This window comes from Bubalus bubalis, chromosome 4 (genome assembly GCF_019923935.1).
Source record: "Bubalus bubalis isolate 160015118507 breed Murrah chromosome 4, NDDB_SH_1, whole genome shotgun sequence".
Classification (NCBI taxonomy): Eukaryota; Metazoa; Chordata; class Mammalia; order Artiodactyla; family Bovidae; genus Bubalus; species Bubalus bubalis.
This window is the reverse complement of record NC_059160.1, coordinates 19,559,372-19,570,476: the sequence shown is the minus strand read 5'-3', so window position 1 is coordinate 19,570,476 and position 11,105 is coordinate 19,559,372. Positions and strand designations below refer to the sequence as shown.

Here is an 11,105-nt window from a genome sequence, read left to right as displayed (position 1 = left end):
ACGGACATTTGTTGGCAAAGTAATGTCTCTGCTTTTTAATATGCTGTCTAGGATGGTCAAAGCTTTTCTTCCAAGGAGCAAGCGTCTTTTAATTTCAAGGCTGCCGTCACCATCTGCAGTGATTTTGGAGCCCCCCAAAAACAAAGTCTGTCACTGTTTCCATTGTTTCCCCACCTATTTGCCATGAAATGATGGGACTAGATGCCATGATCTTACTTTTCTCAATGTTGAGTTTTAAACCAACTTTTTCACTCTCCACTTTCACTTTCATCAAGAGGCTCTTTAGTTCTTCTTCACTTTCTGCCATAAGGGTGGTGTCATCTGCATATCTGAGGTTATTGATATTTTTCCCAGAAATCTTGATTCCAGCTTGTGCTTCATCCAGCCTGGCATTTCTCATGATGTACTCTGCATATAAATTAAATAAGCAGGGTGACAATATACAGCCTTGATGTACTCCTTTTCCTATTTGGAACCAGTCTGTTGTTCCATGTCCAGTTCTAACTGTTGCTTCTTGACCTGTATACACATTTCTCAGGAGGTAAGGTGGTTTGGTATTCCTACCTCTTGAAGAATTTTCCACAGTTTGTTGTGATCCACACAGTCAAAGGCTTTGGTGTAGTCAATAAGGCAGAAGTAGATTTTTTTTTTCAGAACTCTCTTGCTTTCTCAATGATCCAACAGATGTTGGCAATTTGATCTCTGATTCCTCTGCCTTTTCTAAATCCAATTTGAACATCTGGAAGTTCATGGTTCACATATTGTTGAAGTCTGGCTTGGAGAATTTTGAGCATTACTTTGCTAGTGGGTGAGATGAGTGCAATTGTGCAGTAGTTTGAACATTCTTTGACATTGCCTTTCTAAGGGATTGGAATGAAAGTTGACCTTTTCTAGTCATATGGCCACTGCTGAGTTTTCCAAATTTGCTGGCATATTGAGTGAAGCACTTTCACAGCAACATCTTTTAGGATTTGAAATAGTTCAGCTGGAATTCCATCATCTCCACTAGCTTTGTTCATAGCAATGCTTCCTAACACCCACTTGACTTCGCATTCCAAGATGTTTGGCTCTAGATGGATGATCACATCATCATGATTATCTGGGTTGTGAAGGTCTTTTTTGTATAGTTCTTCTGTGTATTCTTGCCACATCTTCTTAATATCTTTTGCTTCTGTTAGGTCCATATCATTTTTGTCCTTTATTGTGCCCACCTTTGCATGAAATGTTCCCTTGGCATCTGTAGTTTTCTTGAAGAGATCTCTAGTCTTTCCCATTCTATTGTTTTCCTCTATTTATTTGCATTGATCATTGAGGAAGGCTTTCTTATCTCTCCTTGCTATTCTTTGGAACTCTGCATCCAAATGGGTGTATCTTTCCTTTACTTCTTTGCCTTTCACTTCTCTTCTTTTCTCAGCTATTTGTAAGGCCTCCTCATACAACCTTTTTATATTTTTGCATTTCTTTTTATTGGGGATGGTCTTGATCACTGCTTCCTGTACAAGTCACGAACCTCCATTCATAGTTTCTTCAGGCACTCTGTCTATCAGATCTAATCCCTTGAATCTATTCGTCACTTCCACTTATAACCGTAAGGGATTTGATTTAGGTCATACCTGAATGGTCTTGTGGTTTTCCCCACTTACTTCAATTTAAGTCTGAATTTGGCAATAATGATACGGTCCACAGGGTTGCAAAGAGTCAGACACAACTGAAGCAACTTAGAACACATCCCCACATTAGGCAAGATAATCCCCCCCAAAATTAATGATTTTGGAAAATATGAATATGTCATACTACAAGCAAGAAATTCTGATGGAATTACTGTTATAAGCTTTCAGATAGATTACCCTGAATTGTCTAGGTAGCCACAAACTAATTACAAACATACTTTGTTTTATTGTGCTTTGCCTACTGCATTTTTCACATCTTGAAGTCTTGTGGCAACTCTGGATCAAACAACCTATCAGTGCCATATTTTCAACAGAATTTTCTCATTTCATGTCTCTGTGTCACTTTTTGGTAATTCTAACAATATTTCTTTATATTTATTATGATGATCTGTAAAGCGATTATGACTCACTGATGGCCCAGATGATGATTAGAATTTATCAGCAGTATTTATTTAAGATTTTTTTTTTTTTAATGTGGACCGTTTTTAAAGTCTTTGTTGAATTTGTCTCTGTTTTACTTATTTATTTATTTATTGCCTCAAAGCATGTGCGATCTTGGCTCCCCAACCACGGATGGAACTCACACCCTCTGCGCTGGAAGGCCAAGTCCTAACCACTGGAGTGCCAGGGAAGTCCCAGAAGTAAAATATTTTTAAATTAAGGTATGTTCATTGATTTTTTTTTTCTTTAGACACAATGCTATTGCTCACTTAATAGACTACAGTATGATGTAAATATAACTTTTATATGCATCAGGAAACCAAAAAGTCTGCCTGACTTGTTTCCTTGTGACATATCCTTTATTGTGGTGGTCTGGAAACAAACCTGTACTATCTCTGAACTCTGCCTGTGTATGAGATTTTAAAAGCAGAGAAGTGTCTCTGGCTAGAGTTAGAGAGACTGGCCTGAAGGAGAGGTCAGAGAGATTAGAAGCATTTTTGCTGGCTTGAAGTTGGAGCAGGCAGCAGGATAAAGAAGGCCATTGGCCTTAAGAAGATGAGAGAGGCGGGCAGTCAGCAAGTAAGTGAAAATTAAACCACTTCAGCCAAAGAAACTGGCATTCCCAACTACTTGCACAAGCTTCAGAGCACACACGTTGATAAAGAACATCATAACACTGCTGGTAAAGTCCATTATAAATCTGTGCTACCTACACTCGGCTTGGTTTAGTGATCCCTTATCTAACTCTGTTCTTTCTCCACCCCAAACATTGGCAGTTCAAATATTTCTTCACAGATGACTAATTAGATATCTTAGTTTACTGAGAGTTCATCTTGAGTTCCTACTCTTTTAACCTTCAGGGAAGGGAAACCCTGCTGACACCTTGATTTTGGCCTCATAAACCCTAAGTAGAGAGAACTGAGTCACACTGAGTGTGAACTTCTGAGTTATAGAAACATTAAGATAATAAATACATGTAATTTAAAAATGCGGGATTTGTAGTAATTTGTTATGGCATCAAGAGAAAACTAATAATTTTCATTTTCAGCTAGTTTCTGTTGAATAAAAATACAATTGATATTTTTATATTCATTTTGCATATCCAGGGACCTCTCAACTCACTTATTAATTCTAATAATTTATCAGTAGGGTTACTTGGATTTTCTATAAGTGGGATTGCATCTATGGCTGATGTGTGCTGTGATTTTTCCTTTCAAATCTATAACTTTAAAAAATTTATTGTATTTGCTAAAGCCATCAGTAATCATGTTAAGTAAATGTGATGACAGTGAATATTTTGTCTTGTTCTCAATCTCTAAGAGAAAGTTTTCAACAATTACCTTTAACATGATGTTTAATATAGTTTTCTTTGCTTGTTTGGTTGTTTATTCTTTTTGGAGGGGTGGTGGTAGTGATACATATTATCAAACTAAGAAAAATTCTATTTCTTCTGAGATATTAATTTTATCATTATAATTTTTAGTTCTAAAATTCCATTTTCATCATTTTTGTAATTTCCAAGTTTCAGCCTAAATTCTAATGTATTTTATTTCCTTGAACTCATTTTAAATATGCTATTATTTCAACTATTTGTATTTCTTTTTAAAATACAAAATACGTATATTTAAGAAATAATTATATGCAAGGCTAATTATCTTTAAATTATATTTGGATTTTCCTATGTCAAAGTCTGCTTGACTTTGTATTAATACTTTCAAGATTATTAATACTTGTGGCTCAGCTGGCAAAGAATCCACCTGCAATGTGGGAGACCTGGGTTCTATCCCAGAGTTGAGAAGATCCCTGGAGAAGGGAAAGGCTACCCACTCCAGTATTCTGGCCTGGAGAATTCCATGGACTACTGTCCACGGGGTCACAAAGAGTTGGACACGACTGAGTGACCTTCATTTACTTACTTTACTTAGAGCCCTAGAAGGTCTTTAACTGCTATTATTTCTAATTGTTATTTTTCATGTTCCTTACTTACTCAAATACCCATTTTGTACCACTGTTGTGGAGTACTAGATTTTGTCTGTGAAAGACTGTGATAAATGTCTTAGAACTAAAATAATATATTCTTTGACCAAGCCAGACTTAGTATTCCTCTTACAGTAACTAAATCTTAGGTTTCTTCCTGACTGCAGACTCCTGACCTCCCTCTTCATAGAGCATTATTCAAAACATTTTGTAATTGAAAATTCTTTCTCTGTTGCTTTGAGATATAAATTTTCTTCCAGCCTCTTGCAAGTTTGACAGCCCAGAAATACTTTTCTCAGGCACCTGTGAGCCATCCCTTTGAAGTATGATCACCAAGGAAAGAGCACCCCTGCCTCCCAGTCTCAATAGAAGTGTAGGAACCTAACCTAAGAGCAAAATGTATGTGCTGTGTTCAGCTATATTCAACTTTTTGTGACCCCATAGACTGTAGCCCACAAGCTCCTCTGTCTATGGGATCTCCCAGGCAAGAATACTGGAGTGGGTTGCCATTTCCTTCTCCAGGGGGTCTTCCCCACCCAGAGATCAAACCCAGGTCTTTCCCATTGCTGGCAGATTTTTTTTTCTTTTTTAAACCACAGAACCACCATAGAACACTGTGGCTAAAATACTGTTGAGCAAATAAGCACCAATTAGCCAACACAAATGACCTAAGTACATTGACGACCTTCTAACATTCTCCAGCACCTTCTGACTCCAACACTCAGAAATCCTCTTGCCTTTTGTTTCAGTAGAATTTATTTCAATTTCTTCACTTACTAAAATAGGCTTCAGTAAACTCTTCCTCTCCTATACAACTTATTCAGTATAATTTTTCTTTGGCATCTGGCAGAAGTTAAATTTGCTTCTAGCAAATCATCAGAGTCATGAACAATCTAGGATCCCTTCCTTTAACTTTAGCTACTGAAAGGACTTGAAGTTGAGCTTGGTCTCCTTCAAAGACCAGCCTGCTTTCAGATCAGTCTTCCTCCTAGAGTGGTGTTTTTCAACCTGGGAGGATTTTGTTTCTCAAAGGATATTTAGCCATGTCTAGAGATATTTTTGATTCTTCAACATGGTATGGAGTAAAAGCAGGAGGAGGTTTGCTCCTGGCATCCAGAAGGTAGAAGTAAGGAAACTTCTGAACAGGCCTCAACAACAAAGAATCATCTGACTTAAATTGTCAGTAGTTTACAGACTGCAGACTCATGTCCTTGGGTGTAGATTTTGGTGAACCAACCCAGCCAGATATACTGATTTTTCAGTCCCTCCATCCTACTCGAAGACCAGAATTATTCTCACTTCTAAAACACCAAAGACTTGTTCAGGAACTCAGTTTCTTTTGTCCATCTTTGAAAATCTTCTATAGATAAAGGAACTCTTCTTTCCTGGTTTCAGCTTCTTCTAGATTTGCATTATGCCAGTTTTCATTACTTTGCCATCTCACTGATGCCTTTAATATGGTTTAAAATATTTAACCTACTTTATAAGTTGCCCTCAGTAGGGACAGGCTTAGTATGACCTATTGAATGATTACCCATGTCTTTTATGACTAGCCAAATAAGACTACTTGAAGTCTCATGCTCCCTTTAAGAAATTTCTTCTGAATAATTCTCAAACTTATTGTTGAGTGCTTAGAAACTTGTTGGTTATTTTCTATCTCTGACACTGAACTGTTGTCCCAGGCTTTCCTTAGTCACATTTTGCTGAATTATACCTGATTCCATGTGGCACAAGTTTCAACTCACACTACTGGACTAAATTTGAGGACATCTGTTCCTTATGCTATCCAAAGCACCAAAAATATAAAAGTGACAGAACTTCACACTGAATGATGATATTGTTCCAATAAACATAATTTTTAAACGGCAATAATTATAACAGCTGTATTTGGTGCGTCTCTCCGGTACTCTTGCCTGGAGAATTCCATGGACAGAGGAGCCTGGCGAGGAGAGTTATGGAGTCGCAAAGAGTCAAACACGACTGAGCGACAACTATTATTTATATCAGTGACTAAATAAATATGATCAATTTACTTATTTCTCACATTCTGACTTAGGTGTTACTGCTATTGGCATTTTATGTAGAAGGAAACTAAGTCACAAGGAAATTAAGTACTTTGCCCAAAGTCTTTACATTTCAGATCTAGGACCCATAGTCAGACTGGGGGGAATTTGGCTTATTTAGGCATATAAAAATATGGAATATTTAAAACTGAGTGAAATCCCATGGACTGAGGAGCCTGGCAGGCTATAGCTCATGGGGTCGCAAAATAGCTTGCTGCTGCTGCTAAGTCACTTCAGTCGTGTCTGACTCTGTGCGACCCCATAGATGGCAGCCCACCAGGCTCCCCCGTCCCTGGGATTCTCCAGGCAAGAACATTGGAGTGGGTTGCCATTTCCTTCTCCAATGCATGCATGAAAGTGAAAAGTGAAAGTGAAGTCACTCAGTCGTGTCCGACTTTAAGTGACCCCATGGACTGCAGCCTACCAGGCTCCTCCGTCCATGGGATTTTCCAGGCAAGAGTACTGGAGTGGGGTGTCATTGCCTTCTCCAAATAGCTTACTACTGGCTAAACAAATCAGATTGCTGTTATTGTTTATAGTAACCACAATCGCACAGCGCCCTCTGCTGGTAGGAGGTTTTTTCCGCCGCAGTTTTCACTTTCTAAAACTTTCCAATTCTTCAGGTGTGAAAGTGAAAGTGAAGTCACTCAGTCGTGTACGACTCTTTGCAACCCCATGGACTGTAGCCTACCAAGATCCTCCATCCATGGGATTTTCCAAGCAAGAATACTGGAGTGGGTTGCCATTTCCTTCTCCAAGAGATCTTCCTGACCCAGGAATGAACCCCGGTCTCTCACATTGTAGGCAGACGCTTTATCGTCTGAGCCACCAAGGAAGGATCTCTTCAGGTGAGAGCCTTTTAAAATCATCTACTCTTTTCCTAGGCTTCTCTAGTGGCTCAAATGGTAAAGAATCTGCCTGCAATGCAGGAAACCTAGGTTTGATCCCTGGGTCGGGAAGGTCCCCTGGAGAAGGGAATGGCAACCTACTCCAGTATTCTTGCCTGGAGACTCCCATGGACAGAGGAACCTGGTGGGCAACAGTCCATGGGTTTACAGAGTCAGAGATGATTGAGTGACTAACATAACAACAACTCTTTCTGTAATCCCTATAGATCAGATCAGATCAGTCGCTCAGCCGTGTCGGACTCTGTGACCCCATGAATCGCAGCACTCCAGGCCTCCCTGTCCATCACCAACTCCCGGAGTTCACTCAGACTCATGTCCATCAAGTCAGCGATGCCATCCAGCCATTTCATCTTCTGTCATCCCCTTCTCCTCTTGCCCCCAATCCCTCCCAGCATCAGACTCTTTTCCAATGAGTCAACTCTTCGCATGAGGTGGCCAAAGTACCGGAGTTTCAGCTTTAGCATCAGTCCTTCCAAAGAAATCCTGGAGCTAATCTCCTTCAGAATGGACTGGTTGGATCTCCTTGCAGTCCAAGGGACTCTTAAGAGTCTTCTCCAACACCACAGTTCAAAAGCATCAATTCTTCGGCGCTCAGTCTTCTTCACAGTCCAACTCTCACATCCATACATGACCACAGGAAAAACCATAGCCTTGACTAGACGAACCTTTGTTGGCAAAGTAATGTTTCTGCTTTTGAATATGCTATCTAGGTTGGTCATAACTTTCCTTCCAAGGAGTAAGCGTCTTTTAATTTCATGGCTGCAGTCACCATCTGCAGTGATTTTGGAGCCCAGAAAAATGAAGTCTGACACTGTTTCCACTGTTTCCCCATCTATTTCCCATGAAGTGATGGGACCGGATGCCATGATCTTCGTTTTCTGAATGTTGAGCTTTAAGCCAACTTTTTCACTCTCCACTTTCACCTTCATCAAGAGGCTTTTTAGTTCCTCTTCACTTTCTGCCATAAGGGTGGTGTCATCTGCATATCTGAGGTGATTGAGATTTCTCCCGGCAATCTTGATTCCAGCTTGTGTTTCTTCCAGTCCAGCATTTCTCATGATGTACTCTGCATCTAAGTTAAATAAACAGAGTGACAGTATACAGCCTTGACATACTCCTTTTCCTATTTGGAACCAGTCTGTTGTTCCATGTCCAGTTCTAACTGTTGCTTAGGTGTCTGTCAAAAACATCAGTGACAACTGCTTCATTTTCTAAAGCAGCAATACTATCGGTGGAGACAAAAAGCTGACCAAAATTTAAAAGGAAAAATTTTGCTCATTGGTAAATTTTTGATACTTATTTGTGCTGTTGCATGTGGATTTTGAAAAGTGGACTTTGAACCTATTCCTAGCAATCTGGAAGGTCATGCACATTTAGAGTATGCATGTCCAGGAATGATTTCAAAAAGCCCAAAACTCTCACCTCTGACTGATCTTGAGATGCTGTACCAATCAGAATTGAAGGCCAAGGGAAGTTTTTTAGCTATCTGTGTGAGTGATGAAGCTGTGTCCATAGCCGCCCAGATTCTCTTAACAAAGACTGAGATTTATACCTTAAGAAAATGAAAAATCAATAAGAAAAAGACAAACAAGAAAATGCAAAATTTTAAAGGGGCAAAAGACTTGAAAGGGAGTTGCACAAAAAATAGACATCAAAATGTCACATCAGCTTTATCAAAACCCTCAAAATTGTCATCAGAGAAATGACATGAAAACTAAAAGGAGTGATTGCACATCTACTACAGTATCAAAATTTAAATTAAAAAATGAACAAGAATAAAAAGAGAATCGCAAATGTTAGTGAGAATTTGTTTTAGTTGGAAAAAAGAAGAAAAACTTCTAAAGGGAGTGTATATTGAGGAGGACACCCTTGGTTTGACAATGTCTACTATAACTGAACGTGCAGGTAGCTCAGGATCCAGAAATTTGACTTATTTGCTAACAAAAATAAAAGTGGTATGCATATGAAGAATGGTGCAAAAAAAAATTCACAGAAATTTTATTCATCACAGCCCTGAACTGGAAACAACACAGATGTCCATCAGCTGTAAAACAGGTCAGTTGTGGTACAACTGTACTATGATGCTCTGTATCTGTGACAGCACAAATAAGGACTGAAAATCTGATGAGCAGAGCAGCTCGAAATAAAAGACTACAAACTGTGCAATTCTATTTTCATGAAGCTCTTTGAAACCCTGGAGTGACAAGGATTGCTGCAAATCCTGAAGGTACTTCTTTACAGTACCTTTCTGCCTGGCTGGTCCATTTGTTCATCAGCCTTATTTGTTACTAAAACTAAATTAGTTTTTTTCTTTGATGTTCACGTCTCATTTCAAGTTTCTCTCTGATGAACTTCTAGGCTGCAGTAGAACCTCGTGCTTGCTCTGCTGGATAATTTTTTTGATTCATATATTAAATGTTAGTAAATGGTTTGTCTAACTCACTAAAAACTCAGCTTCCTGAGGAGAGGATACTCTTTTGAATCTCAGCTTCTGGTTCCAAGAGAAGCCATTGAGTTTAGCCAGTGAGTTTATATGTGTTGATGTCAAATAATCTTTCAGATTTCTGATCAGCTCCTATCCTTCTGTGTGATTTTAGGTAAGTTACTTTGCTTCCTCATCAATAAATAGGGATAATAGTCACCTAGCTGTTTATATTTGTTGCAGTATGTGAGGTTTAAACAAGCTAATATCTGAAACACATGATGATCTTAATAAATGTTAATTTTTAGCTAATGCAATCTCCAGTATATTTTTACAGATTTAATGCACATTGAGTTTACTGTCTTTATGAGACTATCTTTATATTAAATTTGTGAAAAATTTATATAAATATTTAAGCTTTATATATTTTTCATGAAAATTGATCTACTAATGGAAATACACCCAATGTTTCCCTGAACAGAAAATATTTGGAGATCTCTCTCTCTTTTGATGTATACCTCACAACATATAAATAAATCCAGCCAGGCACAGGAACATAAATTGGAATGATTCTGTATATTTTAACAACAATGTGTCATCTGACAGAAAGTGCCACTAAAATACAGGGGAATTGTGACTACCCATCTGAACTTTCAGACTACATTTTAAGTTCACAAGTATAAAAACCTATTCAGACAAATTACTAAAAACTGTCATTTCTCTAACATCATTTATGTTGTGTTTGTTGACAAAAATCTTTTGATTCTATTGAGACAGTCAATTCCTAGGCAGGTTGATAAGAAGTCTGGGGGTCCCCAAGGAGAGAGGGGTCTGGAATTCTCAAGGAAGAGGAAAGGACAAATTTTTTTTTTTTCCCTCTACATTCCTTACCATACCACTGACTGTTCAGTCGTGTCCAACTCTTTGTGACTGTAAGCCTGCCAGGCTCCTATGTCCATGGGATTCTCCAGGCAAGAATACTGGAGTGGGTTGCCATTTCCTTCTCCAAGGGATTTTCCCAACCCAGGGATCGAACCTGGGTCTCCTGCATTGCAGGCAGATGCTTTATCCTCTGAGCCACCAGGGAAGCCCCTACATTCCTTAGGATTATATAATAATAATGTATCCTGCTTGAAGACAGTTTCTGGGGAAAAAGCCTTCTGGCTAATCCTGTTATCTTAAAATGTAAATTATGAGAGTGGGTCTAGTAAGGTCTTTACAACCTCCAGACATTCTTTTGATTCACTGTAATAACTAATTAAAAGCATGTAACTCTATTGCTAACACTAGTGAGGGGGCTCTCTTTCTGCCCCCTTCTGATGCCTATGTCAGAAGCTTTCTCTATCTCTTTTATATTTTAATAAGACTTTATTACACAAAAGCTCTGAGTGATCAAGCCTCATCTCTGGACCTGGATTGAATCCTTCTCCTCCAGAGGCCAAGAATCCTGGCATCTTTCATGGTTCAGCAACAACCTTTCACTATTTTGGACAAATTTCTGTGCTGATAAATAAAAGATGTCTCAGGTATTTTAAATCAATTACTAGTTAGAGACTACTGGTCCCTCCATTTTTGCTTAAACCTTAATCTCACTTCGTGTACTTGAAATTAAAGATTCTATTTT

General features: G+C 38.6%; 1 non-coding gene across 1 annotated transcript; it reads right to left on the bottom strand.

The window, feature by feature from the left end:
- Positions 1 to 10,496: 10,496 nt before the first annotated feature.
- TRNAC-GCA lies at positions 10,497 to 10,568 on the bottom strand. Its single transcript has one exon. It is a non-coding gene; the product is annotated as a tRNA-Cys (tRNA).
- Between the last annotated feature and the right edge of the window lie 537 nt (positions 10,569 to 11,105).